Source organism: Saimiri boliviensis, chromosome 10, assembly GCF_048565385.1.
Source record: "Saimiri boliviensis isolate mSaiBol1 chromosome 10, mSaiBol1.pri, whole genome shotgun sequence".
In the NCBI taxonomy this organism is placed as follows: domain Eukaryota; kingdom Metazoa; phylum Chordata; class Mammalia; order Primates; family Cebidae; genus Saimiri; species Saimiri boliviensis.
Window position 1 is genome coordinate 34,144,333 of NC_133458.1, and position 23,475 is coordinate 34,167,807.

Here is a 23,475-nt window from a genome sequence, read left to right on the forward strand (position 1 = left end):
GTGGTCTAAGCTCTTGGTGTTTGTCCAACCTGATGTCTTTGCTCTTAATGGCTCCCAAGGAATTAGAGAGTGTCAAGTCATGATATTGCCTGAGAGGGGTGAGAGAAGACAGTCCCTTGAGATGTAGCTGGAGAGGCTGGAATGTTAACTGTACATTTCTGTTCCTTCTTTCCTTGCAGAAAAGTGGAAAGCTGGAGTTTATCCACCACTCGTTCTGCCCTATACCAAGAAGGGAGTCTGAGGAAGAATCCTGTACTCTTGATCAGACTGTTGACTTTTATTTTGGGGAGATAGTTGCTGAAGGTTTGCAAGTTTAAAAGTCACCTTTGGGGGCTGGGTGCGGTGGCTCATGCCTGTAATCCCAGCACTTTGGGAGGCTGAGGCAGGTGGATCACAAGGTCAAGAGCTTGAGACCATCCTGGTCAACAGGGTGAAACGCCGTGTCTACTAAAAATACAAAAGTTAACTGGGCATGGTGGTGCGTGCCTATAGTCCCAGCGACTTGAGAGGCTGAGGCAGGAGAATTGCTCGAACCCGGGAGGCAGAGGTTGCGGTGAGCCGAGATCATGCCATTGCATTCCAGCCTGGGTAAGGAGTGAAACTCCATCCAAAAAAAAAAAAAAAAAAGTCACCTTTGTTCTCTGTGGTCTGGGAGACCAGCAGTGTAGAGCTCCATCAACTTAAGAGCTAGGTGATTTAGGAGTCAGTCACTCAGACGAAGGCTGTAAAAGTTGAAGCACTCGATGCATGCAGAAACTACTTACAGGAAGAGTCTGCAGGTACAGATTTATTGCTGTAGCAAGTCGGAGAAGAAAGATCGAGGAGTGCCCACTCTGCTGTTAAGGCAAGCAGAAGTCTCACACTATTTAGCAGGAAGAGATTTCTAGTTGGGAGTTATCACTGAAATGAGCCAGGGAGGAAGGCACAGAGTGTGCTCACTTTTCCCCTCAGGCATGAAGAAGTCCATTCCCCAGTTTCCTTCCAATGAGAGATTGCGGGACTGTATCTCAGAAGCAAGTCAGGAAAGAAGGCTCAGAGGCCCCACATGTTTTTTTGCAGAGAGATTTTCCATGAGTCTGGAATTGTCCCTGGGGCAAAGGGAATGTCATGCTTCCCATTTAGACTCAAATAAGCTTGTTCTTTATTTACTATGTAGGTTTATAGAAGTTGGGCTGATTCTGGGGGCTACAACTGCTGGGAATGATCATGCAGTCGAAAGTCCTTTTGTTCCTTGTGGTTGAGGGAAATTATTTGATGCCCTCTCCCTGCCATTCCTCAGACATGGTGATTTAAGAGCAAAGCCCTTCAGCAGTGACTCTGAAAGTTGGGCAGTATATATGTGGTGCAAGACCCTTAACCTTTAGGAGTAAGCTGGAAGTTGATATTTCCTTTCTATGTGTTCAGGGCGGAGTTAGTGTGCACGTATATCTCAGCTTTTTTCTACCCATTTTGACATGGGTATTTCCTTAGTTATCTGGTACACAAGAGTCTTTCAACTGGATTCTGACTTTCTCTTGGAAAGAATTGATTCCTCAGTGTGTGAGAGGAGAGATAGTCAGGAGCCCCTATTTTATCATGTTGCTCAAGAAAGCCTTATTGAAGCTTATATTCTAGTAGAAGAGATGGGTAAGGAACAGATAAATGCATATATATTCCTCCTAAGGGAGAATGACTGTGGCAGGAGGTTTGATGTCAATGGCTATTTTAGATAGGGTGGTCAGGGCAAGCCTCTTGTAGAAGCAGGTAGCTACAGGATCAGGATTAAAATGAAGGACTGAGCCACTTGGAGATGGAGGAGGAAAGAGTATCCAAGATGACACTCATAGCATGAATAAAAAGCCCTGAAGTGGAATAGAATAAGCTTTTCCTATAAAAAACAGCAAAGTGGTGCAGGATGGCTAGCATGGTGTGAGAAGAAAGTGGGAATAATTGCATCTGGAGAGATATGCAGAGGCTAGCTTATATGAATTTTTTAGGTTGTGGTAAGATGTTCAGAATTTAGGTGTGCTGGGAAGCTGTTGGAAGGTTCTGAATGGTTTCAGGATTGATCTAATTAAGATCCTAAAAAGATCTCTTGGTCTGATCTGAGGATGACAGTGCTGCTAAATGGTACAGCTCCAGGATTATTTTTGTTTGTTTGGTTGGTTGGTTTGGTTTTTCTTGAGACAGTCTTGCTCTGTTGCCCAGGGTGTAGTGCAGTGGCACAATCTCTCCTCATTGCAACCTCCACCTCCAAGTTTCAAGCAATTCTTCTGCCTCAGCCTCCTGAGTAGCTGGGACTACAGGTGTGGGCCATCACACCTGGCTAGTTTTTGTATTTTTGGTAGAGATGGGGTTTTACCTTTTTGGCCAGGCTGGTTGGGAACTCCTGACCTCAGGTGATCCACCCACCTTGACCTCCCTAAGTGCTGTGATTACAGGTCTGAGCCACTGCACTCAGCTACCAGAGGCATGGTTTATATGGAATTTAAGGCACCCTCTTAGAGTTCTGCAGTCTTGAGAATAGACTGTAGGAGCAAGAGTAGAAGGAGAAAGACCAGTTTGGAGACTGTAGCAATGGTTAAAGTTTGAATAGGTGGTAGCCTGGAGATGATATAGAACATAGCCAGAAAGTGTTTACTCAACATTATTTGAGTTTATAAATGCAGTAGGGTAAAACTGCTATTTTGAGATTGTAACATGGCTAAAAATGTTTAAGCTATTTTATTAAAATAATAAATATGTTTTTGTGGTTAAATATCTAAGTCTTGCAGAACTTAAAATAGAAAGCAACAGTTCCTGCCCCACTTTTTCTAATTCCCAGTCACATACCTAGAATAAACTCTTGTAACTATTAATGTTTTTAATTATTCCAGAAAATACTTCCAACATCAAAATAAGATGCCTACACCACTTTTCTTCATTCATTCTTCTTAGACTTTAGCCATTATAGTACTTCCTGCACAGGGTGCTGAGTGGGGAAGATTTAGCTTACTCACACAAAAATCTTGCTCCCCTTTCTTCTGCTTAGGATATGGTTATCTACTACTAGTGGACCTCCAAGAGGTTCTCACATTCTTATAAGCAACAGAACTTTTAGTTGGGTAAATGCTGTGTGGCTGAAGTCTACATTTCTCATTTTCCCTTTCCCCCTTTCACTAACAATGGGACTGAGCATGATTGTCTATAGAAAATGTGGGTCAGTAACACAACCCTGGGAAAGACCAGCTTGGTTATTTCTACCATGTGAAATAGGACCAGGTCCCATAAGACCATCAGTCTTAATGAGGAATTGCAGAGGCAATGTTTGTTTTTATAGAAGTCAAGGACATGCCAGAGGCTGCTGGTAACTTCTCTGAGGAGAATAGAAAGTGAGTCCTTGCTGGAATAGTAGCAAGAATTGGTTTACAATTGTTACCTCAAAAATCTGTCAGTAGCTGTCTGGGAACAGTCAGGGTCTCACATTTGTCACAGCATCTGTTCCATTGCAGCTAGCAATAGCCAAGACTTGAGTTCACTCTAGTGTGATATCTTAGTCTGTTTAGTGTTGCTGTAAAGAAATACCTGAGGCTGGGTACTTTATAATGGTAAGAGATTCTTCAGATTGTGCAAGAAGCATGGTGCTGGCAACTGGTGAGAGCCTCAGGCTAATTCAACTTATGTGGAAGGTAAAGTGTTGCCAGTGTGTGCAGATATTACATGTAAGAGGAGATGCTAGAATCATTTTAACAACCAGCCCTCATGGAAACTAACAGAATGAGAACTCACCACCCCACCACAGAAAGGGCATTAATCTGTTCATTAATAGAGTGATGGAGGTGTCCACCCCCATCACCCAAACACCTCCCATTAGGCCTCTGCCTCCAACATTGAGATCAAATTTTAATACAAGGGTTGATGTGACAAACATACAGAGAAATGATGAGTACACACCTATGGGGCATTTCCTAAAAGGAAACAAATGGTTCCTCTCTGGTCTCTTTCCCTTTCCTACTGCCTGGAGTATCAATGTCAGTGTGGTAGGAGTTAGAGCAGCCATTTGGAAAAATTTATTTTGCTGCTTATTGAGAATAACAGAGCTACAAGTCGGAAGGAGTCGAGGGCCCATATCTTAGCTATGGTTTGCAGTGTAATTTAAATGGTATATGTATCTCCTTGTAATTTAAGTAATATGCTTATCCCTTTATGTCTTATTCCTTCAGGTGAAGACATTATGGCCATGCATATCTTGCTGACAGTGTTAATTGCCTGCTTGATAGTCATTTTCTCTACCTCTTTCTTGCTGTGATATTTCTAGCCTTACGTAAGATACTTGCTTTTCTAACTTTCCTGAGGGCTACAGGTGGCCATAGACGTAAGATTTTTTTTTTTTTTTTGAGACAGTCTTATTTTGCCCAGGCTGGAGTGCAGTGGCAATTTCATGGCTCACTGAAGCCTTGATCTCCTGGTCTCAAGCAATCCTCCTGACTCAGCCTCCCAAGTAGCTGGGACCATGGGCACATGCCACCACACCGGGCTAATTTTATTTTTGTATAGTTTTGGTATATGACAGAGAACACATTTTTAGCCTTGCTGCCTCCATCCAACGTCTGAAGTTGTAGCAATCATATTATGACTCTGAGGAAAATACTAACTGAATTTCGGAGGTATTAAGTTATTGATTCTACAAGTTGAAAACTTGCTAATGGAGTTTATGTGGTCAAGATCCACCACATTTGTCTGCATGACATATATGTTAGTTTGAACTATTTTCTAGTTTTAACTTTTTTTTTCTTCCCTACCCATCTTGTCTTCTTTTGTTGCCTCCTTAAGTTGTTCCGGATTATAAATCTGGTTTTCAGTGGGACTATTAATACTCCCTGGCAGACATTTAAAACATCTGGGGGAGTGTTTTTAAATTTTCTCAGTAACTGGGCATTGCTACACTATTTAGTGGGTAGGGTCCAGGGATTCTAGAAATTCTGAAATGCATGATGAGTTGTTTTTCATCTTACATCACATCTCAGTCACCTCTTAGACATTATGTAGGTAAAAGCGTGTTCATAATTATTTGAGTCTAGAAATAATTATTTACTTATACAATACAAAGTATATTTTATATGATTTTAATATATGGCAAGTTTTTGAAAATATGTAGAAGACACCCAGGTAGATTGAGGAAAGACTGAAATTTTTTTATTAGCAACTTTTCTGAGAATTGCTCATTGTTTTGAAAATTAATGTCACCACACAGCAATAATGGTTGTGATACTTGTTTTACCAATACTGAATGCTTGTGTCAGCCTTCATTTTCGGTTGTCACATTCTTCTTGATTTTATGGCTATGTACAAAATCTATTAAACCCTTATTTCAAAATATCAAAAAAAAACACACCAGTGTTGATAACATTCAATTAAATATTGCTTAACTTCTCCTAAACCCAGATTTCTTTATAAGTGGGTGTACACATCTACTTTATCTTCTTGACCAGTTATATCTAAGTGTTTACATATTAAAATACATGTTATTTCACTTATTTTATTGTTTATTTCTATTTCAGTTAGGAGAATGTATTTATTTATTTACCTGAAAATATCTGTGCAGATAATTTAGCTAAACATTACATTTCTGGATAGCAAAAAGTTATTATCTTTTTTAAAAAAAATCAAAGGGGAGTATATTGATTATTACTGAGTTAGGTCCACCAGAAAATAGTTGTCACACTCCAAAGAGCAGTTCACAAATTACAGAGCATTGGGCAAGATTTAGGGAACCAATGAGGGGTGATGAGTCATTCAGGAATTGACTATGGAGGGAAGCCCTTACTCCTCCTAGGCCTCAGTGTGCAGACCGGAGCTGTGACCAGAACTGGGTGGGAACTATAGCCAAGAGAGAGAGGCTTTCTTATGGAAGCTGTGGTTTCTAGTGAAGCCTTTGGTCACTGTCCCACCTTCTGTAGAAGGGAGCCAAGGGATAAATCTCCTGTCTTCTTTTTCTTCTTTCCTCGGATTATGTGATGACATTTCACCAAAAGGGAAACCAAAAGAGAATCTGAAAAGGAAAAATGTCCACCTTTACCGTTTCTTAGCCTCCCAAGGCACAGAGCATAGAATAGAGGACAGCATGAATTTGAGGACCAAGGGAAAGTATCCAGACGTGGGATGTTGTATCTGATTTAGTTTGAGAATCACTATTCCAAAGGACCCCACTGATGTCTCCATTTTTTGCCTCTCTCTGCAGATATGTCCTTCCTTTAGCTTGCTCTAGTCTGAATTAGTGTTTGGACAGCAGGCTGAGAGTTGCTGTTATTTCTTTCATAATTCTTTTGAATTGGAGCCTCTGTTTTCTGATCTGCCACCTTTGTAGGAAATAGTGTGTGATAAATTTCTGATTCTATGCAATTCTAAAATTTTCCTCATTTTAATGGGGAAATTGGCTGGACATAGAATTCTAGGTTGAAATTATTCTCCCTTAGAATTCTGAGGTATTTCTCCACTGTCTTCTAGCTTCTAGTGTTGCTAATGAAAAACATGCAGTCTGATTTTGTTCATTTTAAAATGTTTTGTTTTAAGATGGACAAAATGGACACATAACAATACATATTTATGGGGCACATTATGATGTTTCAATATATATGCACAGTGTATAATGATCGAATGAGAGCAATTAGCATATCGATAACCTGAAACTCTTGTTATTTCTTTGTGGTAAGAAAATTAAAAATCCTCTCTTCTAGCTATTTTGAAATATATAATACATTATTGTTGACTATGGCAAAAGTAGACAAATAGGATTACATCAAATTAAAAAGCTTCTCCACAGCAAATGAAATAACAAAGTGAAGAGACAACTTACAGCATGGGAGAAATTATTCACAAACTATGCAGCTGACAACGGTTTAATATCCAAATATGCAAGGAACTCCAACAATTCAATAACAACAACAAAAAACCCCAAATAATCTAATTTAAAAGTGGGCAAACAATCTGAATAGGCATTTCTCAAGACATATAGATGGTCAGCAGATATATGAAAAAAATGTTCAGTGTCACTAATTATGAGGGAAATGCAAATCAAAACCACAGTGAGCTATTATCTCACCCCAATTAGAATGGCTGTTATCAATTAGATGAAAGATAAATGCTGGCAAAGATGTGGAGAAAGGTGAACTCTTATACACTGTTGGTGGGACTGTAAATTGGCACAGCCATATGGAAAACAGAATGGGAGTCCTGCAAAAAATTAAAAATAGGACTACGATGTTATTCAGTAATCCACTACTGGGTATCTATTCAAAGGAAATGAAATTAGTATGTTGAAGATACACACACACACACACACACACACACACACACACACACACATATTTCCATGTTTACTTCAGCACTGTACACAATAGTCAAGATATGGAAATCAACTTAAGTGTCTGTCATTGGACCAATGGATAAAGAAAATGTGGTGTATATACTCATACCATTACTATTTAACTATAAAAGGAACTACTATTTATAATAAAAAGAGAATGAAATTCTGTCATTGGTGACAACATGGATGAACCTAGAGGACCATGTGTTAAGTGAAATGAACCAAGCACAGAAGGACAAATACTGCATGATCTCTTTCATGCGGAATCTAATAAAGTTGATCTCACAGAAGTAGAGAGTGTAATAGTGGTTACTATTATAAGGCTGGGAAGAGTAGTGGGCACAGGGGTTTAGAGATAGGTTGGTCGATGGGTGCAAAATTACAGTTTTATAGGAGAACTAAATCCTGATGTTCTATTGCATAGTAGGGTGATTAGGTTAACTGTAGTCTGTTTATTTTTAAATAACTTGTTTTATTCTTTCTTAAATGTTTTAATGTTCTTTATCCTTGGGTGTTCTAAAATGTTACAGTTGCCTTTAGCTTAAAAAAATTATTATGGCTGTGCACAATGTCTCACACTGGCAATCACAGCACTTTGGGAGAATGACAGGAGAGTTGCTTGAGGCCAGGAGTTTGAGACCAGCCTGGACAACAAAGTGAAACCCTGCCTCTACAAAAAAAAAAAATAAAAAGTAAAAAAATTAGCTAGGCATGGTGGCACATGCCTGTAGTCCCAGCTATTTGGAAAACTGAGGCAAATGATCACTTGAACCAGGAGTTGAAATCTGCAGTGGGCTATAATTACACTCCTGCAATCCAGCCTGGGTAACAGGGTGAGACTCTGTCTCGGGGAAAAAAAAAAAATGTGCCAGGCATTTGTTGGTGACAATCTAGAGATAGGAGCATGTTCTTCCAACTTTTGGCTAGTCTTATTTTTCATGAACTTGGGATGGGAGGAAGTTGGGAGGTAAAAAGTGGAGTTTGCTTTTCTTTAGGGTGAGGTAGCTCTTTGAAGTTATCCTACTGTTTTTGTTAGTGCACTTATAAATCCGAGCATGTTCTATTTGTATGAATTTTCTGATCATCCTCTTAAGATTGTCATTGACAAAGAGGTGTTTTTATCTGCCTTTTGACTTTAGTGGAGGTATACAGAGGTATAAAGTTTGCTCTGGAGAGTCATTACACTGTTGGCCCTCTGCATCCATGGATCCAGGGATTCAACCAACTGCAGACTGAAGATATTTGGGGAAGAAATTACAAATAAAAAATAAGACAGTATAGTAATGGTTTACATAATATTTATATTGTATTAGGTATTATAAGTAATATGGAGAAGATTTAAAGTATATAGGAGAATATTATATGTAAATACTGTGCCATTTTATATAAGGTTCCCAAGCATCCATGGATTTTGATACTCAAGGGGATCCTGGAACCTATCCCTCATAGATTACAAAGGATGACTATAATATTATAGTCATGTGTATAATTAAAATATTGTCTACTTTTCTGTTCATTTTTTGAGTGACTTATTTGTTTTATATTTGACTTCCTGTGTCCTACTGGAGCCATTAACTAGAATAAGACCTATAGGTTCTAAAATGACCTTGATATGATGAAATAAACAATTGACTGGAGAAAGCAATTTCAAAAGCAAATTGTAACTCATTCTGCAGCATGTTTTTGCCTAGAGGCATAACCAGGTATTGTATACATTAAGACAGGAATAAAAAATTAAAAGGATGTCACCAAATTAATTATCTAATTCTGTTCAACAGATGGCTCCCATATTCAATTGTTTATAAAACTTTTAAGAGTCCTTTGGGGTATTTTTCTTTAATGTAATATGTAAACTTTTAATTAATTAAAACCCAGAGAAATTGAAAATATTAAGCAGTTTTAGGAGCAAAACAGGAAATGAAGAGTAAAAAGGATAATCAGGAATGTATTTTGAAAACTAACTTCTGAGGTTGAGAGAGACCTGAATTCTATTATAAATTTTCTGACAGAAGTTGCCTAATTCTTTTTATATGCCTAGCCCTCAGGCCCTGTTCCCTGACCATATCAATATGTAATGGTTTCAGTAGGTAGTACCATCTGTGTTTTTCCCCAAGGGCCAAATGCAAATTAACATTTTACTAGAAACTTATATTTTCTCATTAAAGATAGCTGTATGTAGCATATTTGCTTAAATACCACACTTTTTACTTGTTCTCACCAGGGACCTCACTATGCTCCCAATGTTTTCATTTATTTTAGAATTATATATTGGTGTCCATTGGCCACACAGCAGAACAATCTCTGTAATGTCATGAAAATATATAGTTTAAAATGTCAACTCAGTATAATGTTTTTCAAATATTAATGCTTACCAAGTTCTGAGATGTTGTTCTTTAGAGAATGAAGGTTAAAAGCAAGCGTTAAAACACATATGGCTTTTAGAAGAAATGAGTGTGATAGTTATAACTGACACTTGAAGTCTTAGAAGTTTGAGCTCATCTTTTTCTATTTCTGTATTTGCTCAGAGAATGTAAACAATCTGAGTAAGGTCATACAGTTTATAAATGATGGCGTTTGACTTTGAACTGAGGCTCTTGTGCCTCTAAATCCTTAGATCTTTACCTCAGGTGTTTCTCAAAGTGTCTTTCTTTTTTTCTTGCAAAGTAAGAGCTTTGTTTCTTGTATTAAAGCTCTAATTAAAACCATTTTATTAGATTACACTGAATTTGAGAGTATGTGGGTATATTGCAGGACAAATCGTGGGCCACTGAAGCATTAATACACACAGCTAAAGCCCGATGTGAAGTACCTTGAGTCTTTTTGTCATTTGCCACAGTGGCTTTATAAAGGGAGTTATTTAGGATTGTTTGGGAAACTTGTTTGAATAGGAAATCTTAAAATGTCAGGACCTCGTGATTGGGATTCTGAATTCACATAAGCTGTAATAGACTCTGTCTAAATGCTCAGGTGGTTATTGATCTTGATTGCAAGCCTCTGCCTTTAGGGGCTTCATACTCAGGGCTTCCCACTTCTTTCCCAAAGTAACATTGAATCTGGTTATGGCAAGTTACCATCATTTAATAAATAACTCAACTTGAATTTCTCTTTTACTTTTTCACTTTTTACTGTTTACTGGTTTTTTTTGTTTGTTTATTACTCATACATCTCCAGACCTGTAATTTTTTTTCTGAATGCAGAAATGCCTATAGTAAAGTGTTTGGAAAGTACAGAAACATAAAATGAAATAGAGGGGGAGAAATGTGTGAACAGACCAGCTGTAATTAATGCAGAGCAGTTCATCCTTATCATTATTGTTTGCATGCCTATTTTCCCCCATTAATGATGCCATGAAAACAATTTTGAATCTTGCTTTTCCCTTAGCATTGTATCCTAAATATTTTCCTGTTCAAAAAGCTCTAATATGTCAATGGTTATATATTCTTTCCTCATACCATAATTTTTGCCATGATGACTGTCTGCAAAAACCTTATGAGGAGAGAAGGGATGGATTTCACAATATTTCTAGATTGAGGATATTAAATTAGGAGTGTATACTTTTTGATGCTTGTAACATACTGAATAATTCTCTGGAACAAGTGTGCTGATACATATAATACTAAGAATAGTTTGTAAGAATATACACCTCAGTGCAGCATTGCTAATCTTGAAATCATATTAAAGTTGTCTTTGTAAAGTTGGCTTGTTTCATTTTTTAACAAAAACGTATGCAGTGCTTACTGTGCTTTATAGAGAATTTGTTAGATGTCTTTGTATATTTCATGAGCACAAAGGATATCTTGTTTTGCTTTGTATCTTTACTTTTTTTTTTAATGTCAGTTAAAATGTCCACTTGGCATATTTTCTTAGCTATTGTTGGGCCCCAGTATGCTGAGGGCTCTTGTGAAGCAAGCTGGGAGCCAAGACTTCAAGGTTTGAGGTGTGTGTTAACTTGTAAGTAGAGGTCTGGGTGTTCCAGGAAGATTAGTGGCAGAAAGAGGAGTTTGGTGGCATTTTAGTAGTGTAGAGAACCACACTACTAAAGTGAGGTGGTGAAGGTAAAGATGGACAAGATGGAGAAGAAAGAAAAAGGTTGGAAGAGAGATTTCAGAAATAGAATGAGAAGCAAGCAAGACCAAATGAGGAGGATTTAGAGATTATTCCTAGAATTTTGCTGGTGCCACTGGTGGGATGGGGATGCCATTACCAAGATGTGAAACACATGAGAAAAAAGAGATTTGGGGATATTCCAATGAGGCTTATGTTGGCTCTGAACAGAAATCATTTCTAATAGTAGCTTAAACCACTGAGCTTACTTCACAAGAACACAGGGACTGGGATGTTGGCTCAGTAACACCATCATAAAGCACCCTCTGCCTGTTTTCCTGCTCTTCCATCTCTAGCACGAGGCTTTTGCTTTCATGATTGCAACTGCCTGCAAAGGTATCAATGTCCCAGGCATAAGGAAAGGGGGAAGGGGCCATGGGCTCCATCACAGAGCCACTTTGTTATGGACAGGGAGCACCCCTCCCCACACCTCAACTTCTTTTTGCATCTTACTGGCAAACTGTAGCTGTAAGGAAGACTGGGATATTAATATTTGTATGACCAGTCTTTGTCCTGGAGGAAAAGAGAAAAGGGATTTGGAATGAGAGTTAAGTAACCAAAAATATGCAAACATGGAGGTAGATAATAAATTTAATTTTGACCATGTTTGTGGAAGAGATTTTGCAATAGAAAATAGTGCCTAGAATTTAAAAGAAGTTGTCAGGGCTTGAGATAGATGTAGATGCAGTCTGCATTCATTTCATATTCAATCGTATGTCTAAAGGACTTAAAAATTCCTGTTTCTAGGCTTTTCCTGCTGTTTCCATGGCTTCTCTTGTTTTCTAAATTCCATTCATTAGGTCTTATTTCACATTCTTGTTTCAAGATCATACTTTGCTCCTACCAGCCACAAGGTCAGATTCCCCATGGCATCCTACCATCCCTGTCAGATTTGCCACTGTTATTTTTTAATTCCCCTCAGAGTTTTCTTGGGTATGCTTATAGTCTGAATGGAAGGACACTATTTGTGTTTGGAAGTTGAGTTCCAGAGTCTAATTTATTAGTGATATGATAATTACCACATTTTTCAACCTTTCTCTGTATGTATCTGTTTGTATCAAGGAATGGATTGCTATTAGGATAAGTAAATATGTGTTTAGTACCTCTCACTTTCAGTGGCTGCTTTCTTCCTTTCTTCATGTCCACAATTTGATATAGGAAGAATTGGCTTCCAGGCAGAATACTGCTAAGGAATATTACTGCTGATACTAAATAAATGATCCCTCCAGGAAAATAGCAACACCTTTTTCTGGGTTCTTGTTTTTTCTCCCATCAGTGTTCTTGTCCCACCCTGACTATAGCAGATGGGGATCAAAGTCACACTTTAAAAAGCTTTCAGACTCCGCCACAAACTATATCCTCTCCAGGGAGAAAAGCTTTTAAATAATTTGAAGCCTTTTATGGGTTTTATTTGTATGGGTTATATTTTCATATATAACAAGTCAGTAAACATTATCTAATTTTTTTAGGTCTCACACAAATATAGTGATGTCCCTTTATACTATGATTTTCAAGGACGTGATTCCTTTTTGAATTAAACTAAGTGGTATCTAACAGCTGTATGCTGAAACAGTGTTTTCATGTTAGTGAGAGTACCTGTTCCTAGGGTCGATTCAGCATTTCCTTTATACCAAACACTTTTGGAAGACTATCACTTTAAGTGTTTTTCTGTGGAAGCTTTTGCCCTCTGCTCATACTTGAAGCGAAATTGTCTATCATTGTTTTGCACACTACTTATCTGCAACAGTAATAAGCATTAGTCCCGAGGTTGCTCATGGGACTCTCCCTTGTCCTTGTATGTGTGCAGCACACCTTGTTCTGGCACAGCTAGGCAACATGCTACCTGGTGAGATGTTTGGTGATATTCTATTGTAATTGAGGATGGTGTCTTTATATTGACACCTTGGTGACTCAAGTTTCTACTATCTTTTCTGTTCATCTGCTTCCTCCTCTTTGACTTTTTCATTATTGAACACTGTGAGTAGAGGGCAGATGAAGACAAGACCTTCATTTTTTTTTCTTTTTATTTTTTCCAAGACAAGATTTTACTGTCACCCAGGCTGGAGCTCAGTGGCATGATCACGGCTCACTGCAGCCTCAACCTCCAGGGCTCAAGTGATTCTTCCATCTTGCTTCCCAAGTAGCTGGGAAGCTGGGACTACAGGCACAAATCACTCACTACTCTTGGCTAATATTTGTATTTTTTGTAGAGACCGGGTTTCACCATGTTACCTAGGCTGGTCTCAAGCTCCTGGCCTCAGGTGATCCACCTGCCTCAGCCTCCTAAAGTGCTGAGATTATAGGAATGAACCACCACACCCAGCTAAGACCTTCATTTCTGGCAGCTCCAAGAACATTGTTCCAGCAGTTACTATAGCCTAGAGTCTGTTGGTGTTGACCAATTGCAGTGGGCTCTTTGAAGGAAGGACAGGGCTGGGGTTTTCTATGAGTGACTCCTAGTACAAGGAGCTTCTGGGACTTTGCCTCGGGCTCCAAATGAGAGAATGCTTGCAAAGCACTGAAGCTTTGGCATGTACTATATGCCCCTCTACCTTTTCTCCTGCTCCCTTCTCCACATCTTCTTTTCATTCCTGCCTATCTTCAAGATTTAAATATATGCCTATCTTCAAGATTTAAACAGTTATATTTATATACATTTATTTGTAACTCTTGATGTAAGGGTATGCTAGTCAGGATCTAGTCAGAAAAAATATGTATATCACCAAGTAGTTCAATAGGGGGATTTGGTATAGGGAACTAATTACAAAGGCATTGAAAAAGCTAAAAGAGCAAATAGGAATCTTTTATATAATTCAGAAGTTACCAACTGCAGGTAGCCATTACCACCCTTTGGGCTAAAGGAACAAAGGGAGGAGTTGTTATCAGAGCCAACAAGGGAGCTGCCTGGTGGGAACTCAGCTATAGCACAGGAACTTCTTGGTGAGAGCAGAACTGAGGATCTGGGCCACCAAGGGGTAATTGGAACTGTGGAGGTGGCACCCCACAGGGGGCTGGAATAATGGAGGATGTGGCCCTCTGCAAATACCACATGGAGTAGAGGAGGTAGGAGAAGAAATACCCTGACCTTTCTCTTCCTCATTTATCTGATCTCCTGCTAGTCTCTCATTAGTCTATTGACATCAGAAGCCAGCCATCTAGGACTGTAGTTTGTAGGGTTCAATCATGTGAAATGGAAGGCAGGAGAATAAATGGGAGACCAAACAGACAGAGGACTGGCACAGAGGCCAAGGCCTTTTCCTTAACTTATATAGTTCCTATGATTTTAGTCGTGCATTATTTTCCTAATGCAAGTCACTTCCCTAAGCGCTTTCTATCATTTCCATTTTAGATATTTTTATGGTGGATTTTTGGAGTGGAGATTGCAAAGCAATCTGCATGTAGGATTCTGCAGTAGCTCCTAAATTTGTTTTCCTGCTTCCATCCTTACCACCCCCAACCCTTATCTGTTCTCTATATGTAGTCAGAGTGACTCCTTTTATAACAGAAATCAGTTTGCTTCTCTATTCAGTACCTCCAGTGGGTTCTGTTTCACTGACAGTAACGTGAAAGTGTTTATAGTGGCCCACCAGACCCTACATGATCTGTCCTCCCACCTCTCCCCCTTGCTCTCTCTGTTCCAGCTAAACTTGCCCCCTTGCTGTTCCTGGAGCCTCCAGGCATGTTCCTGCCTCTGCCTTTGTTCCCCAGGCATCCATCCTTTGCCTTTAATTAACCATTAACTCAGTGAGGTTATCCCTGGCCTACACACACACACACACACACTCTCACTCTCACTCTCTCTCTCCCTCCCTCCCTCCCTCCCTCCCTCCCTCCCTCCCTCCCTCCTTCCTTTCCTCCCTCTGGCTCTCTCCCTCTCCTTCTCCCCCCCATTTAAAGTTGCATACTCTCTCTCCACCTCCCCCCACCCATCTATAAGCTTTCTACTTTCCTTCCCTGTTTTGCACTGATTACCCCATTATATACTATATAACACATTCATTATCCCCCCTCCCCCACATAAATGTAAGCTGCATGAGGGCAGGAATTTTTAAAAATTCTTCTGTCAGTTTTGTTGATAGAACAATGCCTAGTACCTGTTGTAGTTGAATGAACAGCTGCATTCAGGCATCATTGAATGACTTTCTAGATCTCCTAGGTAGAGTCCTTCCTAGATTTTTAAGATTTCGTTCCCCTAATGTTTTTCAGTTGTGTTAATTATATTTAATGTGACAGCAATAATTTATCAACTTGCTTTTAATGAGTCTTTCCAAAATGTTTAACTTAATTTTTAATAGAAAAAAACTTTTTCACTGAAATTTTTGAGTCAGTAAAGACTTCTGGATTCAAATTACAGTTCTGCTGCTTACTAGCTGCATGGCCATGGCTTACTTATGCCTCAGTTTCCTGGTTTGTGTATAGGGATAATAATAGGACCCATGTCTTTGTGGCTATGAGTATTACATAGATGCGTGAAAGATACTTTAAATAGTCTATACAGTAAGGGCTCTGATATGATTTGACTGTGTCCCCACCCAAATCTCATCTTGAATTGTAGCTCCCATAATTCCTGTGTATCGTGGGAGGGATCTGGGGGGAGGTAATTGAATCATGGGGTTGGGTCTTTTCCATGCTGTTCTCATGATAGTGAATAAATCCCATGAGATCTGAAGGGTTTATAAAGAAGTATTTCCCTGCACATGCTCTCTTGCCTGTTACCATATAAGAGGTAACTTTGCTCTTGCTTCATCTTCCGCCATGATTGTGAGGCCTCCCCAGCCCCATGGAACTGGGGATTCAATAACCCTCTTTTACTTGATAAATTACCCAGTCTTGGGTATGTCTTCATTAGCAATGTAAGAACAGACTAATACAGGTTCATTAGGTCTTAGCTATTAATTTTAGTATTGGTTTACATGCTGAGACAAGGAAGAACACACCCCTCGGGCTTCCTGCTGTGGGAAGCATAATTGACTGAGAGCTGAATGGCTGCTCCTCTGAGTCCACCTTCACTATGAGGCCATGCTTTCTGTGGACTTTTCTGAGCCAGCGGTTGGTCACAGAAGGGACAGCTAGACCCATTCCTGTCCTGTGTTGGGTGATTTTCAGCTCAAGGACTTCTTACTGGCCCAGTTGAACATCCTACAGTCCCCCTTTTCTTCCCTCTTGTAGACATCACTCCCGCACCTTGTTCTCCTGTTCCCTACTCCAAGATATCTTTTGCATGTTTAATTTTGTGTTGGTGTCTGCTTCTTGGCAACCCAAATGAATGCATATGACATTGAAATATTAGTAATTATAACTCATTATAGTGATAAGTAACTGACGTATATGAGTTCAGAAACACAACCATTTTATTGTAGGCATACAACTTAGCTGGTCTTAGTGGGAGCAGAGATACTTGACCAGTGCTCACTAGCTGCCATAAGCTGGGCAGGGTAAGCATATTGGCAGAGAACATCAACTAAACTGGCTTGCAAGGAGGAAGGCCAGCCCCTTAAACTCTGGTGTTAGGCACAGGGACAATGCCAGTGTCACAGAGGGGCTGGTAACTGGGTGTTATTTTGATGAAGGTGTAATGAATCCATGATGGAAGACAATTGATAATAAGGCTTTGTGGGCTCAAAGGCCTTAGCTGCAGCCTACTTCTCTCTCTAGGAGAGTACTAGAAGCTGGAGGATGGGGATGGGGGACCCCAGAGTTCCCTACAGAGAAAGCATCAGGAAAGGGAAAGAAAGAGTTGAGTTCCCCCAGTACCCCCTTGCCAGAGAAGTTAATGCTTCTGGTTAAGCACCTCCAAAAAGAGAGAGAGATACAGATATTGCCAATAAAATAATAAAATGTGCCCCCCTGCCCCAAGGAAGGCATCACCAAGGTTGGGGGCAGTTGGAGCACACCCCACCAGAATCCATAATTTCTTAGGAGGGCTTCAATCTCCTGCAACCCAGTGCTCTGGGGAGGGCGGGTGTCACCCCCTTAGGAGGTGATCTGACTCAGCAGGGCTGAGAAGTCCATGTCTGCAATGGAGGAGAAGTTTTTATGCCCTGAAAGGAGGCTGTTGGGGAGTCCCCAGGCCCCCAGTGGAGCAGGAGCTAGGTCAGGGGGCCTCTGGGCCACTGTCACTAGGCGAATTATAGCCTCAGGGTACTCCATCAACATGGGCTCAGTTGTATGGGGGGCCATGGGTACGCCCTGGTTCAGCAGCTGCTGAAACTCAGACTTGTTGATGGATGTCGGGTCTGTGAACATGGCTGGGTCTGTGCTATTGCCAAGCAAGGCACCCAGGTATTCATCAAATTGCAGCCGTAGCAGGGCTTCTGACAGCATTCCTTCCCCAGCCAGGGCAGGTGGGCCCACAGCCTGAGGAGAGCCTGGGGTTAGGACTGGGCCAGGAGCTGTGGCCTGGGCCAGAGCTGATGCTATGGCTGGGGCAGGGGCTGGGGCCTGGGCCAGGCCTTGGGGAGGGGCTGGGGCCAAGGCTGAGGCCTGGCTTGGGATCTGCCCAGAAGGAAACATCATGGTGGGAAACTTATCATACTTGATGGTGCTCAGGGATGATGTAAAGGGATAGGGCTGGGGGACTGGCTTGGGAACAGGGTTTTCACTGGCCATTGTTGGAGCTTCTACTGAGAAATTGTATTGGCTTTTTAAATTGAAAGGCTCTTGAATGCAAAGACCCAATCAAATGCCTCTTTTATAGCAGCCATAGCAGCTGGCTATGGTAGTAAACATATAAATGCTTAATAACAATTTGTTAAATCAACATTCCTTATGCACAGACTCTGTTTTCACTTTGCTTAGAAAGTGTGAGTAGGTGATAAAGATGTTGCCAACAGCTGGAGACTGCAGAGACTGAGAAGCTCCAGAGTTTATGAACTTTGTGACTTTACCAAGGAAACATCCTTGGAAGTGTATGGCAGTGGCATTTGTGATGTCCTGAGTACAAAAATAACCAAGCTTTCAAAATTTCTTCTATGTTCTAAGTATATTTTAAAAGAGACTTTGTAAAATGCAAATTAAAATGGTTTCTGGTGATTTTTGACTAAGCAAATTAAATGTAAGTGAAAAAATAGTTTCCTCTAGATATTTTACAGATTGAGGAGACCTTCAGAATGTTCCAATGTTTTTTTCTAAAGAAAGCTTAAAAGTTTTTGAAAAACATCAATCAGATTTGTGTTTATGAAAAATAGTGGGCAACCAACTTGCTTAAGCTAATCATTGATAGAAATGCAAATTTCTGAGTTGTCTCTGGGTAGTTTAGTAAGAGGCTGAGTTTAGGGTGAATTTTGCCCTTAGTCTTCAAATGAAAACTGTAGATGCAGAAGGTTGAAAGGTGTAGTAATTATTCGTTAACCTGCCTGGGACTTTGGAAAGCAGGTTTCATGCTTTTGCATGAAAACTCTTAATAGAACATGAAAAGCTGTTCCAAGATACCTCAAGAGTATTTTTTTCCTAGTAAAGTCTTCAGAAAGACAGCTTTTGTGTGTAAATCCCCAGGTTCCTAGATGTAGTTCCTCTCCCTTCCCCATCTTCCTTATCTCATGTGAGTTGTTTGAAGCTGTTGGTTACTTAGATTTCTGAAACTCTTGGGGAAAAAGTCACATATGTCATGGCATTTTACACACAGATGCAAGGTATTAATACAGTCCATTAATGTGGAAATATTTTAACCTGCAGTAACCTCTGAATGAGAATGAAACAAAATATAATGGGGGTAAAAACACAGGCATTTGAGGCTGTGGCGTATGTTTGAATTGCAGCTTTGCCACTTTCTAGCATTGATCCTTTTTAGCTCTATGAAAGTTCTTTATTTTTTACCAACCAGAGACAGATACCGATAACATCTGATCTTGAATGTATTAGAGCCTTTGGAGGTCCTTGCTCCTGCACTGAGAGGACACTCAGCCTAGACCTGGCCCATGGTAGCTTGTAGATAAATGGGCTTTTCTCTAGGAGGTTGTGCAAGTGTTTGTCAATTTAAGGAGGGCCCTTTTACCTCTTGAATCTCTCCTTTGCAGTTGAGGAGAGATGCAGTTTCTCCTTTCCCCATTGTTCCAGCACTGACCTCTGAGGGCTCTGTCACAGAGGAAGGGTTTGTCTTCCTGCAACACTGCCGTACTGGGTACTTCTCTCTTGGTTGTGCTGGTTACTGGGCTTGAGAGTAAGAGCATTGCTTTTATCAGAAACATTCCTAAAACTACAAGACCTTAGCTAAAGGCAAAATGTTGAGTATTCTATTAAGATTAAGACCTAGCTATAGGCAAAACATTGAGTATTATGATGAGACTTAGCTATAGGCAAAGTGTTGAGTGTTCTAATGAGATCAGGTTCAAACCTTCTGTCCTGGCAAATCACCATGCAGTTGCTCTAGAAGAGTATTTTTCTTTTGTTCTCACCTCATACTGTTGCTTTCATATAAACATGATGTTTTATGGCTTTGCTACATTGCTTTCAACCACATGCAAGTGCTTTAATATATACGATCACCATTCTAACCATTACTACTCCTATTGAGTTTTTTGTTCCTTTCCATAAGTAAAACAATTTGCATTAAGGAGATTAAAATCTAAGTAAGTATGAGTTCAGAGCAGTAACCAATAGGATGATGGTGGGTTGGCATTGCAGCTTCACAATTTTCTAGAAGTGGGAGGTAAAGCAAATTTACTTGGGAAATCTAAGTTTTCCCATGGCCAAAAGCTTAGAATCTTTCCCATAGAAATATTTTTAATGATTACAAGAAGAAAACGTCTAATTTAAGTAGATACAGCAAAGGCTTCATATGTTTTGGCCATTTTTTTTGGTAACAAACAAATGGTATGAGAACAATACAATACAATGGCAAAAGATACACAGCTCAACACATTATTATTGAAGAAAGTAAAAGACTCATCAGAGTTGAAATGAGTTTATCACAGGAGACAGGAGGAGAATGTTGAGCTAGACTAGAAGAGATGAATACAGGCTGGGCTTGGTGGCTCAAACCTGTAATCCCACCACTCTGGGAGGCCAAGGCGGGAGGATTGCCTGAGCCCAGGAGTTCTAGACCAGCCTGGCTAACATGGTGAAACCCTGTCTCTAGTAAAAATACAAAAATTACCTGGGCATGGTGGCATGAACCTTGAGTCGCAGCTACTTGTTAGGCTGAGATAGGAGAATTGCTTGGACCTAGGAGGTGGAGTTTGCAGTGAGCCAGGATCACACCACTGCATTCCAGCCTGGACAACAGAGAAAGACTCCATCTCAGAAAAGAAAAAAAAGAAGGGATGAATATGGAGAATAATGGAGAAAGCAGACAATTCAGGTGATTAGAGCTGTGGCTTTCAAATTCTAACTTGTGTAGTCACTGGTGGAATATTTTAAAATGCATGTTCTTGAACCTGCTGCCAGGCATACTGGGTCAGTAGGTTTGGTATGAAGCATAGGTATCTGCATTTTAATAAGTATATTAAGAAACTTTTGACAGATTTGCTGCAGGGTTATGCACAGCATGGCATACTTTCATAAGGGAGTGGTGCTGGCTTGAAGATCATCTCAGGAAGTGTAAGAGGGCTGTTATGGTCCTTGGCAATTAATTGGCTTTAGTACTTTTGTGTTTTGTTTCCTGGTACCTCATTTTTGCATGCTCAGCCTATTCACTCTTTCTTGCTCCTTATTGAAATGTAAATAACTGGTCAGCCACTGCCTTAAAATTATTGGCTCCTGTATTTAAAGAGTTGCCACAACATAGTCTTCTGCTTCATAACTAATATTGCAATTCCTTTATCTGTATTTATCTTTATTTGTATTATCTGTATTATCTTTATCTGTATTTTCATACTGAATCTGAATATATATATATATATATATATATATATATATATAGAGAGAGAGAGAGAGAGAGAGAGAGAGAGAGAGAGAGAAAGAAAGAGAGTTTGTTTAATCTGAGGTGGCATTCCAAACACCTCATTCTTGGCTTTAGCTTGCCTTTGCAACACCGCTTTTGAAGCTAACCAAATTCAACCTAAAGTTTACTTTCGAAATTTACAAAGCACACCTGTAAAAATTTGCAACATTTTAAAAATGTTTACAATAATTTTCTTGTTATATCAGAGATTTATACCTTTTGCTTTAGGCTGCAATTTAGTGTACAATCTTTCCAGCTATTTTTCTTGCACTAGGTTGTTAAATCAGTTTTATATCTTTTTATTCCTTGGATTAGAGATGAATACACCTTGCTTACTAGACTTTGTAGTACCTTTATCACTTAATATTTGAACATCCTTACCACTTCAATTTTAATATGGCCAAATGGAATATGTAAGATGCAATGCTTACCATTTACCTACATTGCAATAAATATTTTAGAATATTAACTATGAAGTCTTACAGATAAACAGCCAGAACTTCTCATGTTTTCTTACTCCTGATACATAGATGCTCCAGTTTTCCTCTTTGAGGTGATTTTAACCATTGTGTTGAATAAGGGGCCACACAGTGTTGATGAGCAACTGTAATGCTATTTTGTGTTTTCTTCTCTATCCCTATCTCTAACCTTTCCTTTTGGATGGAATCTCGGATTGGTGCAGTAACTTTGGTTGGGTAATAATATGGACAATATATCAAGTTCTCCTGTTGCCTGTAGTCCCCAAAAGACTCATTTCAATAATTCATGCCCTGTACTATGTCATAGTTAAAAGCCCAAACTTCATTTAACGTTGAAGATTCTTCCCTGTGCATGTGAGCCTGCTCTAGGCTAGAAACCTGTAGTGGGATAGCTCTTGTGGAGGGCTTCTCAACCCACACTTAGGCCTGGTGTCTGACTCTTGAGGGGATGTGGCAAGGAGAAAGGGCGGTGCCACTAAAGAGAGACTCTTGCCATGTGGCATTGGCATACTCTGGGCTTGGCAAGAGTTGAAGTTAACTCTCTTGTGTGGATGTTTTCCAGTTTTCATTGCCATTGTTGTTGGAAGATTTCTTCCCAGGAGCATCCAACTGTGGCCCTGTGTTGCTGACACTGCCTCATTTGTAGTTGGTTTCTATCTGACGTCAAACCTTTACCCACTTTATTTTGAAATCTTATGCTAGACAAGAAGCTGCTTTGTGTAAGGTTGCTTTTGGAATGAGTCCTGGGTCTCTTCTTAGCACAGACCTGGGTCACATCTTAGCACACACCTAGCTGGACCCAATAATGGGTGGAGGCAATTTGCAGAGAAAGGTATTTATCACCTCAAATCTTTTATGTTCACTATCCTGCTTCTGACTGAGAGCAATACCCCCTCTTCTCCCTCATTTCTGGGATTTGTGATAGAGAATGTGGGTTATTTATTTGCCCCATCAGCAGGGAAGAGTGACTAGGAAGCCTTATTTGAAATTTTAAGTCTCTCAAAAGCATCTTGATCTTGCCTATACTATGAGCTTATACAATGGTAAAAACTTGGGGGAAAATGCAAAAAAGGAGCCTTAGATTAAAATGATTTTTTTTTTTTTACCTTTTTTCATTTCGATGTTGTTTTAGGCCACGTCTGTTTTTACATCCGAGCTTTGCTCAGTCTCTTAAGCCTTATGTGAATCCTCCCTACTCACCTTGTCTCTGAAACTTAAATATTTGTCTGACATTTTTAATCACATCAGACTTCCTGGATTTCTGGTCCTTTATCTCATGTGACTTGGGATCAGCTCTTTATTATATACATTATACCTGAGCTGCTGAGCATAAACTACATAACTTAGGATACATTACTATAGAAGTATTTTTTAAAAGAGATTTTTTTGTTTATTTAATCAATATTGTTTTCTGTGCTAACATTTGAGTGCCAGTTTTCTAAAACGTTTCCTGTGCATTAATATGATAAAACAGGATATCCTGTGATATTTTTAGTTTCTCTCACAGTTTGAATATTATAGATGTTTTTTGAGAAGAAAACTCTTAGAAATAAAAAGTGATTAAAAGGATATGTCCTTTAGGTGATTCATCTCCCGGAAATGAGAGTTTTGGTAGTGAACAAGGAATCCTGATTTTTCACGTATCATTGAGTATCCCATTGGGAGTCAATGGCAAGTGGGGTGTTTGT

General features: G+C 39.6%; 1 protein-coding gene and 1 pseudogene across 9 annotated transcripts in view; one reads left to right on the top strand and one right to left on the bottom strand.

Annotated features, from left to right (window-relative positions):
• CADPS2 (calcium dependent secretion activator 2) overlaps window positions 1-23,475 on the top strand; it is a 577,926-nt gene that overhangs the window by 16,070 nt on the left and 538,381 nt on the right. The window lies entirely within an intron of this gene.
• Window positions 17,402-18,037, bottom strand: LOC141580145 (transcription factor p65 pseudogene; annotated as a pseudogene).